The sequence below is a fragment of the Leptopilina heterotoma genome, unplaced genomic scaffold (genome assembly GCF_015476425.1).
Source record: "Leptopilina heterotoma isolate Lh14 unplaced genomic scaffold, ASM1547642v1 Lhet_163, whole genome shotgun sequence".
Classification (NCBI taxonomy): Eukaryota; Metazoa; Arthropoda; class Insecta; order Hymenoptera; family Figitidae; genus Leptopilina; species Leptopilina heterotoma.
The window spans coordinates 2,117,905-2,137,484 of record NW_025110879.1 but is presented as its reverse complement, the minus strand read 5'-3'; the positions used below and the strand labels follow the sequence as shown (position 1 = coordinate 2,137,484).

Genomic DNA, 19,580 nt, shown 5'->3' with positions numbered 1-19,580 from the left:
CTGTTTCTAGATATTTCGCGAGATTTATCGACGCTAGGATATTTTTTAATCGTTCTATGGTCTCGGCATAAACTTTTCATGCCACGCCTTTCACTATATAACAGAAATTACCTGCAACGAGACAATACGACCCATTGAATTTGACGTGTGCCCATTTTGTAATTCGACATTGTGCAAACGGTGGTCCACAACCAAATTGCAAAATTTTCAAATAACCATACATATTTCAGAGCATTCGTTCTTTTTTTTCTTCTTTTAAAAAAAAAAAAACATTCACACAGCGTCAATTCAATACAAAAACATTTCTTCAATGTCTTCATTTTTCTTCTTTTTAAAAAGAATACACTTAAAAAAACAGTTTCGACAAAAAAATGTTGAAATCAAGCCGCACAAATGTAGAAAATTAGAAAAATGACAAAAAGAAAAGACAAAGAAGTAGAGAAAAGTTTCAAAATAGAAAAATGTTTGGAATTTAATATCATTGGATGGTTGAATGATTGAGTCATGATTACTATATTAATAGCGAATTTAATTAAATCCTGATTTTTTAAGATCCTGTTAACTGTAAATAAATTTTTTACCAATGTCCTTATTTTAAAGGCAAACATTTTTTGCCCTCAAGTGGATGGTAAAAGTTGTACAAACATCTAATTTTATGTGTAAACAGTGCACACTTAGTAAGAACCTAATAAACGGAATTTTACTACTTCCGCATTATACTTTTTTTAAATAAATTTTCAGACTTTGTAACGATTTTAAAGCTTAAAAATTTTGTACATACATTTTTTTTCATTTTTTGAAGCTAAATTCCCCGCGCAATTAAAATTATTTATATATATATATATAAATATTGGTTTAAGAGTAAATAATTTTAACAACTTAAAGATTTAATTTATATTTTCAAGAATAGTTGCAATTAAGTAATAAAATTAATAATATGTACCTAGTAATCAATTATTACATATATATTAATAGAACAAGAAATTGCAAATAAAAAATGCCCAACATTTTTATTAATAATTTCTAAATAATTGCAGTTTTATGTAACTAATTTTGATTATCGAATGGAAATGATATAGGTTTGAAATGTTCCGAAGAATCATGTAATAGATAAAATTAGAGCGTGACGAGCAACAACGCTAAAAAGAGGGACAATTATTTTAACATTAGGTAAAAAATTTTCGTGGAATATAATGTTTGTTCAGATTTGCGTAGAAAATGACGACATTTTTGAAAAGTCAATGGTATATGTATAGGCGATCATCAGTCAGAGAGTCGAAATAAAAATATGAAAGAGCATAACTGATTTGTGAATAACAAGTTCATTTTTAATTTCAGGTCACGTATTTAAAAACTGAAACGTCTGCGCCTTTGAGACACTTTTTCAGCTTTGAATATCAAGAAGTGCTCCCGAAATTAAGTACAGTGGCCTCAATACTTAAAAAAATTTATTCACAACAAAAATAATACCTACGTATTTTTAGGAATTGGAAATCGAAATCGAACTTATTCTGAAACTTTTTTTTATTATCAAGCCAATAATAAATTTAGAAGAATAAAAATCCGCTAAATAGAAATTTCAGTTTCGACAAAATTTACAGAAACAAGAAGCAATCGTGCCAGGTGAAAAATAAGCGAAAATAAGTTTGCATGGGAAAGTGCTTGTTTAATTTAATAGAACGAATAGAAGTGAAAATAGAGACCAAAAGAAAAAGAGAAAAAAAATGAAGATATAGTGTGATGTTTGCAGGTCGTCGAACTCGAGAGCGATGTGTATTGCTGATTAAGAAATAATAAATAATTAAATACGATTAACTTGTCCATTTATAAGCAATGCGACTTTCCAGCTTTCGAGAGAGAGAAAGAGAAACATTGCATTATAATGCCACGGACAAGGGAGAGTGTCAACTGTCACGTCTCATTCTCTTCTTTTTCCTTCTTTTTTTGCGAACCGTGAAGGTACATTAAACACACACTCGTTACACGGATCGCATAATAAAAGGCAGATAGCTCCCGTACATCAAGTACAAAAGCGAAGCATATAACAATCACCGAGACACGTTTCCACAATTTCTATGACCCACTTAAATTGCAGAAAATTTTATCTTACAAGCACAGGGGACTAATGTGTTGTATCCTTTCGTTTGCGAAATTTTAATGCATCGAATTTAAAACGGAAATGTTGACAGTACAACTCTCTGACATGATTAATTGACACCATCATTATTGGGTAATGTCAACTACAAATCAGTGGGCTGCGCTTTTAGAAAAAAGAAAATTTACTCTTTCGATAATATTGTCAATAACAGGGCTCGAATTAGTGAAGTATTTAAAAATACAGACCTTACGGACCAAAAATAAAAAATTACGAATTAAATTACAGACAAAAAATATAAGTCCGAGTCAAATAAAAGAATATTTTACTTCAAACTATAAATTAAATTTTTAATAACTATAAAACATGAAGATATCGATAACTCCGAGTTCGGAGTGATTCGACTCGGAGTGATCGATTTCTTCATGTTTTATAATAATTAAAGATGACCGAGCGATAAAATCATTATCAATTCAATTATTATTTTCAAGAATTTTTAACAAAAATTCTTCTTTAAATCGACTATTTTTAATAATTTTCGAAAAAGTTCTTCGACAATTTTCAAATAAATTTGTATACAATATTCAATGCTACAAAATTTCAATTATTCGTAAATTATTCAATTTTTTATTCTTTAAATAAAAACCTAAAATAATATTTAAAAAATTCAATTAAACTTTTTCAAAAAAATTAATTTCAAAATTCAATTATTTCCAAAAATTCACGCTATATTGCTTTTAATATTCAATTATTGTCTAAAATTTTAACTGAATTGCAATAATTTGTAACTTTTCCAAAAATTAAATTTTTTTCCTTTTTTTTTAACTAAAATTCTTCTTTAAATCCATTATTTTTAATATTTTTTGAAACAGTTGAATTTTCGGGAATAATTTTGTTATTTTTCTTTAATAATTGAATTCTTTCGAAGAATTAATTATGTAAATAATTGAATTCTTGAGAAGAACAATTTTATTAAAATCTAAAAGAATAATGAAATTATTTCAAAAATTTTAATTAAAATTGTATTTAAAATAATTTATTACTTTTGAACAATTTTATTCAAATATTTGAAAATAATTGAATTCCTATAAAAAATTCTAGTATTTTTGTAAATAATTGAATTCTTCCAAAGAATTAAAAAAAAAACAGTTTTTTAAATAATTTATTTTTTCGAGAAAAGAATAATTAGGTACATTTTTTGAGCAATTCGTATAAAATTGTATTAAAAATAATTGAAATCCTGCGATGAATTTTATTATTATTTTTGAAAATAATTGAAAAGTTGCAAAAAATTTTATTAAAATTTTCAAAAATAATTGAATTCCTGAGAAGAATTTTATTATTTCTGAAGATAATTGAATTATTTCGAAAATTTTTATTAAAATGTTTAAAAAGAATTGAATTTCTGTAAAACATGTTGTTCTTTTTGACAATAATTCAATTTTTCATAAGAATTTTATAAACTCTTTTATAAACTCTTCAAGTTAATTCTAATTGTCTCCATAAAATCATTAAAAAAGTGACTCTTTTATGTCAAGCGTACAATGCAGAAATAAATGTAAATCATTAAAAAATTGCTCGTATTTTTTGAAATGAATAAATAAAATAAATTGATACATTATTGTATGGATGGTATTACACCCGACCTTGATATTAATTTAAGTTATGACCTATCCTACAATATAACAATTAGAGTTAATAGGGGTATCAAATTGCATAGGTTTTATAGTACACGTAACGCAAAATATTTTCCTAAACTGTCGACATTAAAAATTTATTATTCATTTGTTGTGACTAATTTACTTCTTGCTTCTATAATCTACTTTCCTTAATATCGCTTAATATGCTAATCTTCATGTAAATTTTTACATAACTTTGCTTTATTCGAAAAGAACTTTGTTTAGTAAATTTGGGTAATAAATACCGTTTGGTAAAGTAACTTTACTACTTAATGGTCCTTTAAATTGCAGAATTCCGTATACTTCAGAGTATTAAAAAGATAAAGAGAAAATAGTCAATATATTTTTTCGTTTGAATTTCTCTACTACAGAAAATGAAAAGATCATCAAAATTTCGACTTGGAAAAATTCTGTTAAATGAAAATCGAACTCGAATTCAGAAATTCGGTTACTTTTAAAACAATTATAATGAATGTAAACTTTATAAACTATTCAAGTATTTTTTAATCTTTACAGAAATTTATTTAATTCTCCGGTACAATGACCTTGAAAAACAGATGAGAACATAAAGTAGCGAAAGTATCACTAACGTTCATCACTCTCATATATATAATTTAATACTTTAGCGTTCAACTCACGTTTCTTTATCTTTTTGCTCGTTACTTTTCTCTTGATTCAAATCTATGCTTATTATTCTCTTCAAATGCTCTAGATATGCCAGTTTGCAATTGCATTTCAGAAAAAAAATAGAAAAGCAAATTTTCATTTTTTTCTATAATCATTATAGCATTAAGCTCAAATATAGAGTGCATTACCTTTATATAAAGTTTTTTTTCCATTCCAAACGACGCACTTTCTTATTGGCTTCTTGCCAAAGTGATTAAAAAAAAATATCTTTATCTTCCGTTTCGAATAAAAATATAAAAATATCTAAAACTATTTTCAGGTAATTTTAATTGCAAATAGAAATTATTTTCTACTTCTTTTGGTAAAACGTTGTAATTGTATAGATGACATTAATTAGTTGACGCATAAAGTAGAACAAAAAAAAATTATGATATGATTTTTATTTTAAGTAAAAGCAACGTAATCATAATTTATAAATCGTCTTCGCCATAAAAGCGTAAATGCATTTGTCGTAAAATGAAGAAAAATCGATTCTGGAAACAATATATTGAACTCAGAGTCTCAGACTACTAAAAATAACACACATTTTGATTTTTGTTTCCTTGGAAATATTCGTATAGAGAAACCGAATTCCACAAGTGCGGAATAATTTGAATACTAAAAAATAAAAATTTCAATACGGAATGCTATATTAAAGTTGAAATTATCTCGAAAGACATTAAATGTCATTAAATTAAATTAAAGGAAACGATTTCTTAATGTCTGGAGAGATCTTCTAAATGAATAGAATCCAAACATTGTTTGAGCAAATGATCTTGAAATGAATGCTGCCGACTTGTTAAGAGAAATTGTCGAGGCAGTTGAGGAATGAAACTTTGAGAGTGAGACAGTGTCTAATGTGCGCGAGAACCAGTTCTCACTTTCGCGTAAAAGCGCGCACTGGAATTACAATGGATTGCTGGGGACGATGGGGACGATGCGAAGAAAGGTAAGATTCGTCTCGCAATTGCCGTTAATACACGTTAATTACAAGGTTACACTCTTTGTTTCAAGATCGAAAGTGCAGGAAGCAGATGGCTTTTAATGTCAGTGAACTTGTTTTAATAACGACAATTTTATTGTCCTTCCTGAATGTAACAATAAATGAATAAACTAACTCGATTCAAGAACATTCAGACTAGATATGAAGATCCTGCTGATTAAATTAAATTCCAATTAACAAAGGAGAGTCAAGACTTTCATTAATTGTAGTTGAAAAAAAGTCCCCTGCGATTGTCTACTTCATTTCCGTTTTTATATCTTTATTATAAATAGTTTACTCATCTGCTTTGAAATTTCTTTATGTACTTTCTTTTATTTATGAAATTTTATAATTACTTTTACTTCAAAAAATGTTAAACACTTGCTTATACAGAGTTGCCACAAAAATTTAATTTCGTTTTTCCTTGACTTTTCCCTGAACCTAAAGAATGTTCTGATACACTCTCAAAATATTAGATACTCAAAAAAAGTGGTCTATTAAATTTATTTACGAATTTCTCTAATTGGAAAATTAATCAAAAATACCAATAACTTCTTTTTTAAATAAATATTTAATCATTATTATTTTTCTATAGGAATTAAAATTCTTTAAAAGATTCAAATTCAAACCTTTTCTACGAAGAATTTTATTACTTTTGGAAATAATTGATTTTCTTCAATCATTTGTTTAAATTTCCCCAAATTTCCTGACATGTGGCAGCCCTGTTATAGAAATTATTGAAAATAAATTAAATTATTTCCAGAAGTAAGAAAAAATCAAAGTAATTCTGTATTTGATGTTCAGTTATTGTTCTCATGGGACGTGAAGAAAAATAATCTATTTTTATTCTTGGAGAAGTAGAAGACCCGATACTTTCGTATTAATTTGTTTGTTTTCCATTTTTAATCGTGGTGTTGAAAAAAATAATGATTCACATTTATTAATACCACTAATCACCTCAGACGTAGTCGGACCTAAAAGCGAATAGCAAGAAAAATAGAAGACAAATGACAAATTGATAGATCCGGAGTGATCAACTAAAAATGGAAGAGGTCTAATGAACTCTGCGAGGAGGCGAGGTCCTCGGATAGGTATTCCAAGAAACTTGGCCGCATTGAAATTCGATTGACCCTAGTTGCTTTCTTTTTAATTTTTTTCAGGAGGACTGCGACCTTGCGATGACTCAGGGCCATCAGCCGGGAATATTGTGGAGTGACTTCCATCTAAAATTAACTCCATACTCGCATTCCGTCTCGGGCCAACTGACGTCACAATGCCGTACAAAAGGTTCCTCTCAGGACAGAAAAATCATCTCTCGCCTAACTTGGACATGTCACAAAAGCACGATTAGGCCCCGCGAACAATATTCGTATTTCCACCGTGCTTATGATTTTTCAAGTTCCTTTTAGTCGCAATACCTTTAATAAAAGAATACTGATTAATTGCTCAAATTTTTCAAAGTCTCTTACGCACGTAAAAGAAGTGATCAGCGCAAAAGCATGTTAAATTGGACTCTTTCAAAACAACATTATAACTAAAAAAAACCACGTGGGCAGATTATTATCTACTCATAGCTTATGTTTTTTTTTTTTTGTTAAAATCCTCTTTACCAAGACACTTATTCTTTGAAATTTATGCATCACATCAATAATTCGCAATTAATTTGAAAAGTATTATTTTTGAGCTTCGTTTCGCTATTCAAGTGTCTCGAGAGTTCTTATTATGTATATTTCTTTTCGAAAGTCGAACCATTTAAAGGTTATGATCTTAGGAATTCACTACACGATTATTATTATGTGTCTCGATAACTGGATTAAACAAAACATATTATAAGTGCCACCAACATTTTTTATCGTCACGAAATTACATTTGTTTCGTTTCAACACTCAATTAACTATTGAAAAAAAAATTAAATTTCGTAAGTTTTTTCTCTGCTTTTTTCCCCTTGAATCTCTTATTCGTCTAATTCTATTATAGCATTCAAAGAATCAAAACATCTGTCAATAATATGTCAACTGCCTTTCTAATTAAACTGAACTCAAGAATTTTAGACAAATTACAAACAATTAAATAAGAACCGCAATTGATCAAAATTTCAGAAATGTTAAAATTTTTGAAAATAATTGAATTTCGTAAAAGATTTTTATTTTTAAAAGATAATTGAAATTTTGACCAAAATTTTTTTTAAATTTTTGAATATAGTAGAATTTCTGAGAAGAATTTTATTACCTTTGAAAATAATTAAATTTTTGCAAACATTTCTAACTTCTCCAAAATTTAATTTATTTTAGTGTTTTTAACTTCTACAAAAAAATTATTTTTAATAACTAATTAAATATACCTATACCTATTAACAAATTTAACTAATTTCTATAATTTCTAATTAAATTTATTAAAAATTGAAATTTTACAATGAGTTTTATTGTTTATTAAAATTTGTAAATATTTGAATCCCTGTAAGAAATGTTATTATTTATGTAAATAATTAAATGTTTGAGTAGAATGTTGTTAAAAAGGTTTTAAATATTTTAATTTATTCTGGAAAACTTTATTAAAATAGTAAATATTGAAAATCATTGAATCATCTGAAATAATTTGTTCAAAATTCAATTTTTTTTTGTGTTTTCAACTAAAATTCTTCTATTAATCCATTATTTTTAATAATTAATTAAATACAAAGAATTAAACTAATTTCAGAATAATTTGAATTGTTAAAATTTTATATACAATTTACGAACTTTTCGTCCTTTTTTTAATCAAATTACGGACTTTACGGACATTTTTTAGTGGAAAATAATATTTCAAGCAAAAAATTATCAGAAATGATTGAGATTAAAAATTGTCGAATTCCCACTATTGCAAATGAATGCCATGGGAATTTAACTACACTTAGTAAAAAAACGTTTGCGTTTCAGTTATCAACACTGAATAATAAGATCGTAAACAGTTGGAAAGTATTACTTTTCTTCACATTAACAAAAATATTCAATAATGATGCGAAGAGAAAAAAAAGTGGACAAAATCAATTTCTAAATAGGCAATTCAATACTTTCTACAAATTATTGTTTTAAAAGAATTATTTTTCTTCTTATTTGAACTTGTTTCGGGGGAAATTAACGTTTTTCTTTTTATGAAATGAATTTCTCACAGTACGTACACCAGAATTATGTCTGATTAACTATTACACATCTATATGATTATGGACCAATTCTCTTTTCGAAAATTAGAATAATTTACTTTATATTTTTAGAAAACAGTGTTATAGATGTTTTTTCTTCTTATTAAATTTGATTATATTTATTATTTATTCTACCGTTTGGTGAGAAAATAATTTTTCAGATTTCTTTTTCAATGCGAGGCTGAAGTCACTAAAGTCCGCTGCGATTTTAAAAACGAGGATATATTTTATTTTGATTTCAAATTGATAATTTTTTCAAAAATTTTTCGTTTTTAGGAACTTTGCGGACTTTAAGTTTTTTGTTGCAAAAACAGTGTTGTTGACGAGTTTTGGATTTTTTATAAAAAAGAAAAAAATACGTTTCGCAAAACTTAATCAAGTGCTAAAGAGAAAACCAAAATGTAGGAAAAATTGAATGTTTCATAAAATCTATTATGTGTTAGATTACATAGTTGATAATAATTTTTGTTCCAGGTATTAAAGTTAATTACAACAATCAGAATTGTTCCTTTTTTCTTAATGTGGTAATAAACGTAACTCGAGGCAATTGTATTTACACTGTTATTAATATCAAACATATTGTTTTCAACGGATTGGTTAATTTGCGCTAAAATCGTATCGAACTTTCTTTGTATAGAGTATATAAGGCGATATAAAAAAAGAATATGATTTTTTACGACAGCTTTGAAATATTATTATTGAAAGTGATAAAATAAAGAAATTGCTTAGTTATGCTGCATTATTTCCGAATAAGTGTCGTAAGCCAAAGAATTCGAACGTGTATGTATATACTTTAGTTAAAATATTACGTGCAATCTTTGGATAAAATGAAACATAATGGGAGTAGTTTTATCTCTATACACATAAAATACACATGAGAATTGCCTAGGGCGAATAAATATTGAGGAATGAAACTAAAACTGTATTGTTAGTTGCACGAATATTTCCCAAATATCATTTTTCCTGTACTTGTTTATTGCCTATCGAACGCAAATTACATGCGAGCAGCTTTACAATTTACCATAAGTTATTCAATTTCCGAATCTGTATGTAAAAAAATAAATTATTATTTTATTTACGTAACGCGCGACACGGATCGATAATTCGATAAATAGATCGTCATCGCACTAGTGTGAAAAAAATCGGTATATCGATTGAATTCAAACGTTTTTAAAATTCAACAACTTGTATAAGACTTGTAAAATTTCAATTTTGAATGAATTAATTAAATAGAAATTTCACTGTAATTGTATTATTTACAAATTTTTTTATAAATTTCTTCGCAGTCGGTCATCTTTAATTATTATAAGTTGTTTAATTTAAAAAAAGTTTGAATTTGAAGTTTTTGAAAATCTTAATTCTTAAGGAAAAATAATAATGATTTTATATTTATTTAAAAAAGAAGTAATTGAACATTTTTCTGAGTAATAATTTTGAAACTATGATTCAGAACTGTTTATCAGGCAACCCTGTAATTTTACTAATAAAAGAAGAAAATTTATTTTCGAGATTTCATAATCAAAGAAGAAAATGACTCATGTTAATTAAAAAGGAGTTATTATAAAAAATCATGATTATGCGAATGTTTTCCATTTGAAAATTAATTTATAATATATTATGTAAATTTACACTGTAGGAATAATATTAAATTTCTCTGTTTAGAAGAGGAAATATAAATTCTCCCTGTTGGAAAATGATACTCGACTTTACCAAAAATGTGTATAAATTCTGTAGAGACAAAAAAAAATGAATAAAAAATAAAAAAGGTAATATTGAAATTATTACTCTGAATCGTTTTCTCCGTATAGCAAACTCAGCGAAACTTGTAAGCAAAAATGCACAAGAAAGTCTGACCTTTAAAAGCTTAATAAATCATCGCGTTTTCCGGGTTTCGAATTGCTGACCGATAAGAAAAATCAATTTCCGATCAGATCAATGTTTTCGTAATAAGTCTTCCTGACGCGCGAGAGGTAGCTTCACGGCCAGACAACACACACTTAACTTCACTCCACTATCTGTTTGCCTCAGGCTCTTCTCGCATATAAACCTACGTCCTACGTGTGCAGTGCATAATATCAAAATCAACTACTGTTATTACATTTCATTTTATCAACCATTTCATGTAATATTTTCAATCAAAAATTTATTTCTTACGACACAACGCGATTGAAAATTCCTCCAGTAAATATACATTCAGTCTCGATTTTTTTCTCTTCAAAATAAAAAGAAATTTTATACTCAATCTCGGAAAATTTTTTTTTTTATTTAATTGAGTAAAAAAAATTGTTTAATTTTATAATTTTTTAACAAATGATTGCGATATATAAAAAAATCTAGAAATAATCGAAATGTGGATCGATTTGAATAGATCAACTTTAAAAGATTTTAATTTGAAATTTTATAAAATTTTAATAATAATTCAAATTATTCTGAAATTATGTAAAAATTTTTGTATTTAAATAATTATTAAAAATAATGGATTTATAAAAGAATTTTAGTTAAAAACACTAAAAAAATTGAATTTTAAACAAATAATTGCAGAAATTCAATTATTTTCAGAAGTAATAAAATTCTTCATAGAAATTCAATTCTCTTCAAAAATTAAAAAAATTTCGCCAAAATTTCAATTATCTTTGTAAATAATACAATTTTTCTCTGAAATTCAATTATATTCAAAAATTTTAATAAAATTCTTCGCAGAAATTCAATTACATATGTTAAAATATTACAAAAAATTCTCGTCAAAATTTCAATTATCATTATAAATAATAAAATTCTTCTCTGAAATTCAATTATTTTCCAAAATTTAACTAAAACTCTTGGCAAAATTTCAATTATTTTCAAAAATTTCCCTGAATTCAATGACTTTTAATATCTACTATTGATTGTAATACCAAAACATTTAATTATTTTCATAAATAATAAAATCCAAAGAATTTAAAAAAAACATTTTAATAATTTTTCAATTAATTAAGTTGTAACTAATTTTTCAGTTATTTTTTTTTACTGAAAATCAGTTATTTTTAACAGATTAAGAAGCAAAAAGTCAGTCACTAATTGTCAGTTAAAACCATGTTTTTTAACTGATTCAAATTAGGAGAATGACATTTCCAGGTTGCGTGGTAACCCAATTAATTATTATTAGAGTGAAAAAAAAAAGGAAAAATTCTGATACTGTCTAAAAGGTTATTTTAAATTCTAATAACACAATTAAAGTGAAAAAGTCGGAATGAAATTCCTGAGTCCCACCCACAATATTGGGAGTGAAGTCTTTGTGGCCTCAAAGACCGGGTGATACACATTTCTTGCAACGTGGGTCGCGCGCGAAACAGCGCGAAAGAATGTAAAGCTGCACTCGGTGCGGCGCGGCGGGAGTGGGGCGAAAGGGTGAAAAAAGGGGTGGTGGGAGATGCTGGGCCCCGAGGAGAGGAGGGGGGAGCCAGCAAGAGAGCAGGTTCGCCAGGACCCCAAACGTCTTCGTCTCACGTTGGTCCCGCTACCACGAGGTTTTTAGTTGTCAGTCAAAAGCCACAGTGATCGGAGCGTTTCCAATTCTCGTCGTAGAATAAAAAAAAAAACGCGTGCGCGACAACACTCTGGAAAAGAAAAAAAGGCGAAAAAAGCCCAGTGTCCAACTGGCACTCGGCCAATTAAATACGAAGCTTATATATACGTAAAAAAATCCGTTCGGGGAGCGCATGTTCAGCGTACCAAGTGCAGTGGGTGCATCGTGCATCACCAGTTGTGTCATGGGAGTGTCGAGGACTAGTTCGTGACTGAGACAACAGGACCTGAATCCTGTAGTGGATATTTTCAACAGAAAAAAAAAATTAACAGACAAAATACTCTCTGTTTCTGGATTTTCTTTTTCGTTCTAGAGGGAAAAGAAGAGAGGGGCAACTCTTTGGATTTAGGGGTGTTTTTTTTTTGCTACTATTATTTATATTTTTTTCCAAAACAAATTTGGCGGCAGATGCGACATTCATGTGCCTGACAGAGGACGACGATTAGATCACCGTGAGTTGATAATTCGAGCAATTATTATAACTAGCTTATGGAATTTGTTTACTAATTAGGCAAACTTATCGCGTGGGAATAAACATCGGATCACAAACAATATTTCCATCAACTTTCAAATAGACTAATAATTTAATGATACAGTATCAAAAATTTACGAACTTCCTACTATCAATAAGTGCAACTGTTTAATTAAATTACAAAACAAAATTAAAAACTATCTACATTTTTTCATTTCATTTATTGCAAACGGGTCTTAATTATTATAAAGAATTATAATAATTATAATTGAATCGATTAGAATAATCAATTAATTGCAGATCAATTTGGTTCATTAATTCCATTTCTTCTTTTCTATTTCATTTCAACATGTAATTTTTATCTCAGTTAATTTTTTGTAATTATTTATTTATTTATTTCTTCATAAAAATGAAATAAGTATTTTAGTTAAAAATAAGGAAGAAGTTAATTTATTATTTATTAATTACATACTTGATAACTTTGTCATGTAAGAATAAACAATTAAACAAAGTGCGAAAGCTCTTTCGTTCAGCAATAAACAATTAAACAAAATGCAAAAACTCGTTATTTAGCAGTAAACAATTAAACAAAACGAAAACAAACAAGTAATGAATAATATGAAATAAACTTGAGAAAGAAAACAAATTTCAATTTAAGAAAAAAATTATATAAATAAAAACTAACGATTATTAAAACAAGGCGAATTAAAACTTAGGAAATCATGTTCCTGAAGTTAGCGTTGACGCTCTGTATCGAGATCTATTATAATTGGGGTTTTTACAGATAAAATTGTCACTTATTCTTTCTTTCACTAGGAAGTTAAAAAAAATATTTATTGCTTTTGTTTCAATCGGAAATCTACTTTAAAACAATTTTTCGATTCATTCGATTTCGCGGAAAAAATCTTTTTCGACACTCAGCAACTTTAGGACCCCAAGAAATCGAATTTAAAAATATTTTCGAGATTTCAAAAAAATCCTTTTTCTATAAATTATTTTTTCCCACACTAAAAGGAAATTGTTATAAAATACAAATGTACACTGAAAGAAAAATGTATTTGATTCAAATAACCAATTAATTGACTATTATCAATTAAATATTTAATTGAATAAAAAAATATTTATTGGAGTCAATTAAATAATGGTTCAATTCATATTTGCTTCAAATACTGAAATTATTGGTTCAAATACCATTTAATATTGACTCCAATAAATATTATTTGATTCAAGTAAATATTTAATTGATAATAGTCAACTAATCGGTTATTTAAATAAAATAAAATTTTTTTCAATGTATTTTAAAAAAGAGACAATGTGATAAAAAAGATAACTTATAAAAAAGTTTTTAAACCTTATTAAACATTGTATGAAATTGACCGCACATTAAAAAACATTTATTTGACTCAAGTAAACAATTACTTATCTATTATCAAGTAAATATTTAATTTCATCAAATAATTTTTATCTCGATTTTTATTTAAGTCAATTACATAGTAGTTGATTCAAGTAAATATTTATTTGATAATAAACAATAAGTAATAATCGATTATTTTAATCAAATAATTTCTCTTTCTGTGCACGCAATACTTTAATAAAGTTTAGAATATTTTATTAAATTTTGAAATATTTTTTCTTGATTTTAATAAAATTATTAAATTAATTAATTAATTACTGAATTCCATGAACTTTTACGAATCTGAAATTTTTGATAACAAAATTTTGCTTTTTAATCTATTGTTCCTACATTGAAAGACATTTTTATAAAATTTCATAATTGTTTCCTGTCAGTGCAAATTACTTATTAATTTTTTTTTAAACAAAAACAGTTTTGTAATAAAATTTAAAAAAAGATAAAAAAATACGATTATTAATGTCTTTTCTTTATTAATTATATCCTCTAAATAAACGGAAATAATTTATTTGAACATAATTACTATTTTTTTAACGATGTACTCACTTAAATAAATGGAAAAGATTAATTAAAAAAAAAAATTCTCAATAATTTGCACATTGTAAACAATGTAATTGAATTGAAATTGAAATGCAAGAAAAAATTTGACTGACGCATTGCATTTTTCACGCGAGCGAGCGAGCGTCTGTCATTGACCGCCTTAATTGACTGCTTGCAAATTGGGCACTTTGACTAATTGAATAATACGAGTATTGGCCATTATACATCGTTACATTCATCTCGAGGTGAACTTTAAATTCCAATTGAGAAACGTAAGAGAGGAACGATTATTTATTTCTAAACAGCTCCAGAACCTTAGACTAAAAAATTACAATAATAATAATAATAATAATAATAATAATAATAATAATAATAATAATAATAATAATCTCAAATTGTTAAATTTGCATCTCTATAACATTCGTAAATGTTATTTAAATTACTTATTTTGCTCTGCGACTAATTTTGTTAAATTTAATTTTTAAATAGAAACAATAACTACTGTACTAAAAATATTTCTATTCTATAAAATAAAAAATATTCAACATCTTATTTTTGCCAGGAATGTAAAAACTACTTTGCATGATTAGATGTAAAGAAAAAGAAAAGAAAATCAAAATGAATAGACGTAGGCATTTGAAAAAATTAAACAGACAACAGAGAATTGCATAATATTAGAAAAAAAATTTGCAAGAAAACTGCATTCTATGAAGTGAAATTGATTGAATAAAATTTTAATTTATAGATTCATGTTAAATTACAAGTCGAAGGAACAATTAACACTCGTGCAAATATTAAATTTCTCTCGACTTCCATAATTGAACTTACATTATTTTTATATAATTAATTAACTTTGAAATCATATTTTCAAATATAATAATTATAGAAAATTTCTTTTTACAGAAAATTCTCTCTAAAAAAAACTTCCATATATGTGAATTAATACACTCTATAATTTTTTTTGCATCAAAAAATCATATAACTAACTGCGGGATTCTTTTTCTGGTACAAAAAATTATTCGTTTTTTTCTTATACGAATCATGCAATGCAAATAAAGAAAAATGTATTATTTTTCTCGTATCGAATAATTCAATTTCAATCAATATTTTGACTTTGAAAATCAAAGAATTAATTATTAATAACTATTAGTAACAGGGTTCCTACAGAATCTGGAAATCATGGAAATGGTATGGAATTTTTAAAAGTTTCTAAATTTTTCCTGTTTTCCATTTTTTCTCTTGAATAGAAATTCAAATACATAACAATGAAGCTAAATCCCATAAAAGAGAAGAAAAAATGTTGAGTTTTAAAAAAATCGGTTTTTCTAATTTTTGATAAATTTTGATAATTTTAGAATTTTTACCAAAGGGTGGAGACTATTAAATAAGTAAAGTGTTTTTAAAGAGCCCAAAAATAATGAAATTAGATTTAAAATTCCACTGGAATTTCGTAAAAATTTGACCTGGAAATCATGGAAAAGGTATATGGAATTTTAAATTCGGATTTCTGTAGGAATCCTGTAGTATTAAAAAAATATTATTGAATAATTATCAATCGATATATTGAATCATAAATATATCGTAGAATCCTTAAAATTGAATCATTTAATAAATCTATAAAAATTTATCGAAAGATCGATAAATATATGAAAGTATTGATCGATATATGCGGAAAAAATGTAGAAAAAATTGCAGGCATAAAAATCTATAATAAAATTAATTATAATTATATAATTATATAATTACATAATTATAATTTTTTATGGGTTAAAGTAATATTAGATATTTTTATTTAATATCTTTTTTAATTGAAAAAAAGATATAAAAAGTTGAAATAAATATTCAAATTGAAAATGAAACGGTCTGGTAAAATAAAATACAATTTTCTACGTAATATGAGAAACTCGAAACCTTTTATCCTACAGTAAACAGTTTCCCAATTTTATATGACTGACCGCAGGAAAATAGAGAAAATTTTTCCAGAAGATGGGAAAATGAATTTCTCGATTCGAGTTAATTCGCCAGTAGTTGGAAACATATATAGATAAAATAAAATATGATTGATCCCAAGTAAGAAAGTTAACTCGGAATGATTATAGAGATTATCTTTGATGAAAAGCATATCAGTATATTTCTTGTCTTTTGCGGGCCCTATAGACTCGCGTGATCACGATCGCTCCGCAGTCAACGTGATTATATCTCTACTTGACTGAAACGGCAGTACAACAGTACAACAGCTCAACCAGTGAAAGTCATAAGTGTTATCGAAGCAATAGGTTTGTGTCGTGATGCCACGCCGGACGAGGCGAAAATCAATTCGTAATCTCTGATGTCAGCTATTACATTCAGTAATTTGAAAAAAAAATCCCCTCTCTTCGTGCGAAACGTGTTAATTACACTAATTGACTGTAGCGGCTTTATTATAGTGAATCAAAGTTACCCCCATGATTTTCTTTCACAATCAAATATAATGGTTTGTGTTTAGATGAATTTATCTTTACGATAAATATTCTATCCTCATATATGCGATATTTAGCGTAAGTTTTTTCTATAATTGGAAATTTATTATTTGCTAAATAGCAACTAAAACTTTCGATCAGGATGAACACCTATCGGATTACCAATTGATCTGCAAGATCCCTGAAGTTGGTGTTAATTTTAAACATGTTTAGATCGGTATAAATTTTAAAAATTCATAAACTGATAATTTCATCTTGTTCAAAATGATGCTGACATGGATCAACCGCAAAGTTGATTAAAATTAACATTTTTTACACTGGTAACACGGCAGAAAGATTTTTTTTCAAAATTATGTTACATTACGTCTCTAATTAATTCTTCAAAAGTATTTCCATCATTTTAATTCAATTATTATTTTCTACGAAATTTTTAACTAAAATTCTTCTCTAAATCAATTATTTTTAATAATTTTTGAAAAAATTTTGATTACTCGGAAATTTTTCAATTAAATACATATATTAGAAAATAAGAACTTCAAATAATTTCAAACAAAATTCAATTAAAATTTTTCAAAATTTTTCAAAATTCTAGAGAATTGTTAATTAAAAGTATGAAAAATTCAGATTTTCAAAGATTTTAACTTGAAACTTCTTCAAAATTCAATTATTTCTAAAAATTCACGCTCTAATGCTTTTAATATTCTATTATTATCTAAAATTGAATCCCTGTAAAAAATTTTATTACTGATGAAAATAATCGAATTATTACAAAGAAATTTATAAAAAATGTGTAAATAATTGAATTACAGTGAAATTTTTATAATTTATGTTAATATTTAAGATAATAATTAAATGGTAGCGTAGAATTTTATTAAATTTTTTTATATAATTGAATATTCTTTTGGAGAATTTTATTAAAATAATAGATATTGAAAGTCATTGAATTGAGTAAAATTTTTGAAAATAATTGAAATTTGGCCAAGAGTTTTAGTAAGATTTTGAAAAATTTCAAATCCATTTGTTTACAATTTTTTCAAAAAGATAAATTCTGTAGAATTGTTAGTATTAAAAATTAATATTTTCAAAGATTTTAATTTGGAACATTTTCAAAATTCAATTATTTCTAAAAATTCAAGCTTTAATGCCGTTAATATTCAATTATTATCTAAAATTTTTACTAAAATTCATATTTAAAATCAATTTTTAATAGAAAATTCTACGAGAATTCAATTATTTAAATACAAAAATAAATAATGTATTGAATAATAAATAATATTTTTATTAATTAATTAAATATATATATATTAAAAAATTTAACGAATTTCAGAAAAATTTTGAAAAATCTAAGAATTTAATCATTTTCATAAATAATGAAATTCTTCGAAGCAAATCAATTATTTTCCTAAATAATAAAATTCTTTGAAGAAATTCAATTAATTTTAATAATTTTTAGCAAGTTGTTTAAAAATTTAATTATTTCAATAGAAAAATTCAAAATTTTAGTTTCAAAATACTTTAAATGTAAAAACTTTTAAATTTGATTATTTCTAAGAATTACAACTGCAATTCTTGGAATTCTTGAAATATTTTTTAAAATTTGCACTGAAATTCTTTTTTAAATCAATAATTAAAAAAAAAAGAAAAAAGAAAGTTGAGAATTCAATTATTTAAATACAAAAATAAATAATTGATTATTACCTAAAAATATATTTTAATTATATAATGTTTAACATTTAAATGATATATTTCAAAAAAGATTAAAAATGTTCAAATCAGAAATACATAGTTAGTTACGAACGCCACCACTGTGAACTTTGTCGAAGTTTCTAAAAATCTCCACCAGGGTTCGAAAAGCAGTATCAGTGGCTAAAGTCTGTAAATTTTAATTTCGTTTTAAATAAAGAAATATTTATTGAATACTTTGGGAGTTTTTGCAATTTTATTTAAATGGTCCAGGGTCAATTGTTTAGTGAGAATTGAAGAATTTGTCGACAAAGTAATTATTAATTTGAGTCGATGTGAAATTGACGTTTCTCGCAAGTGGCTTAATGAAGCCTACGTTTAATATATAAGGACAACTCGACTGGTTCATTGACAGGTGGTCTGATGTTACTCAGGAACTTCCGTTTAGTCAGAAAAGATCTGCGATCTTTGACTAATAAAACAACACTGCATATACTGTGTATATGTAGTATAAATTGAATATATAATATATATTCGGTCATAATATATGACTTTAAAATATGAGGGCAGCGCCTTCATGTTGAGGCAGTGCCTTAACCCCCAAAGCGGCCCCCTCAGTGAGAACACGTTCACACTGAACTGTAGTAACGACTTCGACCACTTTTTTACATCTAAAAATATTTTTTTTATTTATTAAACTATTCATTTCATTATTTATTCCTCTATAATTATTTTCATAAAATTTCCCGAATTATCTTATTTTCCTCACCTGTAGCAACCTTGAATATGTATTTTAAATATTTTTTACAAACAAAAAAGGTTTTTATAGAAGAACAAAATTAGCTTTTCC

General features: G+C 26.1%; 2 protein-coding genes across 2 annotated transcripts in view; one reads left to right on the top strand and one right to left on the bottom strand.

Moving 5' to 3' along the window:
* Nucleotides 1–19,580, bottom strand: part of LOC122499038 (N-alpha-acetyltransferase 15, NatA auxiliary subunit) — a 71,687-nt gene that overhangs the window by 14,835 nt on the left and 37,272 nt on the right. The window lies entirely within an intron of this gene.
* The window catches only part of LOC122499037, a 34,189-nt gene continuing 26,507 nt past the window's right edge, over nucleotides 11,899–19,580 (top strand). Inside the window, exon 1 of the mRNA XM_043607083.1 lies at nucleotides 11,899–12,617. The gene's annotated coding sequence lies outside the window, so the exon portion shown is untranslated. The remainder of the gene's footprint in view (nucleotides 12,618–19,580) is intronic.